The sequence below is a fragment of the Accipiter gentilis genome, chromosome 1 (assembly GCF_929443795.1).
Source record: "Accipiter gentilis chromosome 1, bAccGen1.1, whole genome shotgun sequence".
Taxonomy (NCBI): domain Eukaryota; kingdom Metazoa; phylum Chordata; class Aves; order Accipitriformes; family Accipitridae; genus Astur; species Astur gentilis.
This window is the reverse complement of record NC_064880.1, coordinates 3,658,058-3,660,878: the sequence shown is the minus strand read 5'-3', so window position 1 is coordinate 3,660,878 and position 2,821 is coordinate 3,658,058.

The following is a 2,821-nucleotide window of genomic DNA, read 5'->3' as shown; positions in this document are numbered from 1 at the left end:
TCCCCCCCCACCCCCAATAAGTCTTCAGACTCGTTTAAAATGCACTCAACTATGAAACCTAGAGAAGTCAAATTGCTCAGGGCAACAGTTGCTCAGGCCAGAGCTGACAACACAAACTCATCAGGGGGGTTGTGAGGTTGTTCCTCTTCAACAGGAGATTTCACTTTCTGTCATATGAAGCATTGTGTTCAGTTCAAAGCAGGCTTGAATATGTTCCATCCATTCTCTCTTGAATGATACTTCCCTTTCCTCAGTGACAAGTCCTCATCCTTTCCATTCAAGATGCTGGGGAACTGTAATCCAAGGCTGCTACAGCCGCTGCTCTCCTAAAGAGGCTGAAAGCATCACAGCTCAGCCAAGTGCTCAGCCTTCTAAAGAGAAAATAAATTTCTCATATCATAGAAGTTAAAACAGGGAGAAGCAAAGAATCTGAGGATGTACCTAGGTCCATTAGGAACAGATAAATTTTTCCCAAGTCTAGCTTCTCTCCCTCTTTACCTGCGTTTATCTTCACTTCTCTTTAATGAGACCATGAGCAGCAGGTCCCGATGCCACGAGCAGCTGTCAGGATGTAGAATCTCGTGTCTCTTTCATCCTCATCTCCCCTCACACTAGGCAAGATTTCAGGTACCTCTGTGCATAGATAGCGTCTGATTTTTCTCGCTGCTCCTTTCCCCAGCTGCACACTGGCAAAACCCTCCTCAGCTTTTGCTTTACCTCAGCAAATAAGTACTTCTTTCCTGAATGAGTTTCCATCAACTTCAAGAAAGGGGAAAAAAAAAAAAAAAGAAAAAAAGGAGGAGGGATCACATTCTAATGAGCTGTCAAGCCTATTCTCTTCACATTCCTATTAGACTCACTGATAAGTGGAGCTGGCCCGTGTGCCAGGCAGATTTAAATCAATGCCCATTCCCTGCTCCCTCCCCTCAGCCCTATTCTGTACCTCCCCTTCATTATCTCAGAGAATTCACCATTTTTCTGGGAAGTTTGTAAAACTGTACATGAGTGTGTGGTAGAGCTAAAAATATGTGGCTTGGAATATGCACTCAGCATCGCACCACACATTGATGCATCAGAACTCTTGCTTTACACTCTATTTAGCTGTGTTCCATACAACATTTTCCCCTAGCTCTCATTAGAGGCTGGCTCAGTGGGGGCTTTCCGATTTCTTTACAGGAGGGCAGGCTGTTTATTAAAAATAATAGAAAACCGAAGGCTACACATCTCCTACAAGCATTTCACAAGGGAGATCTTGAAGTACTTGGGCAGTCTGCAAATCTTTGTCAGTTCCCCACCACCTAGAACAAATATTCCTATTCTTTCTACAAATATGGTTTGTGATGCAAAAATTTCTCAGAGACTGTACCGTGAGAAAGTCCAAGAATGATAAAAGGTTGAAGACCACATAATTTGAAGTCCCTTATGCAGTCAGCAAGCAACAGATCTGCTTTCTTTTAACAATCCCTTTACCATGCCTTCTGTAATCCAAGTAATAATGCCAGCACAGTTCTTCACTGGACTTTAAAGGCAGCCAAGCTGGATCAGGAGCAACAGTTCTTTTATATATAGCTCAGGGAAACTGAGGCATGAACAATCCTAGCACAAAATCAAGAAATAGAATACAGATTTATTTTTTTTTTTTACAGCATCTTTTGAGAGAAATGGAGTTTGGGAAAGAGGAGAGAGTAAGAAGGGAAGTTACACAGAAGCTAAATAGTTAACAGCGTATCACCCCTCCCCCAACAAGCTCACATTCCATCAAAACTACGTGGCAGACTTTATTTGTTAATAATATTTAACTTTCTTTGGCGCCTTCTCATACTTAAGCCTCTTTTTTTCAGGTTAGTTGTAGACAAGCCATGAATTTGTAAAAGTGCACTTGATGACACATTAATAGGACAATCTGTCATATTGCAGCTAAACAGCTTGACAGATCCACACACCATGGCAAGAAATGACATTCAAGGCTGGAACAGGGCAACCGCTTTTTTGGGCTGCTGATGCAGGCTGCATCTGTCTGCCTGCAACATCTCCCTTCCCATCCCAAGGGCCAAATCCCAAGACTATATTCTCAGATTTGGGGGAAACTAATTCTTACTATGTTTGCAAGCACAAGGCAAAGCTACTTGATGGTCCAGTAGGACAAACTGACTGTAGCTAACTGCTGACTGTATACTTTTCCCTGTGTTGGGCTGAAACAAGTGTCAGCACAGTTGCTACCTCTCCTCCAACCTTCAATTCAGCATTTGTATTGTCTATAGCAAATTGCACACCTTGCTGCTGCTGTTCTCACATCCGAGTCGCAGCAGTTCCAAAGCACGTGAGTCTTGCCAATGTGTGAACAACATTCAAAATCCATTTGCAAAAAAACAGGAATAAGCCAATGTTGTACTTCATAGCACAGCAAAGATCTCAAAGTGACTGAAAAGATGGTTTCTTCTCTGAGCTTAGCACCATTGCAGCCATAATGGGAATAGGTAAGACAGTAACAATATCAATTCTGCATGAGGAAAACTTTTAAGTAGGGAAGATATTATAAGAAGCCACAGTTACATTTCAAAACAGTGTGTAAGAACCCAAACACAGTGTTTGCAAACACTGCAAGAAGTGTGTGTAAAGCTAGAAGGAAACTGAAGAGTCAAGCAAGAAATAGGCAGTTTGATCTTTCAATCTCTACTTATGCAATTCACCTTTTACTCAAGATAGACCTTACCTAACTATGTTAAGAATAATATCCAAAGGACAAAAGGTCAAAAGCTAGGATTTTCCCCGAGTCCCCCACTGTAGATATATCAAACAATTCCTAAGCCTTGGTACAGAT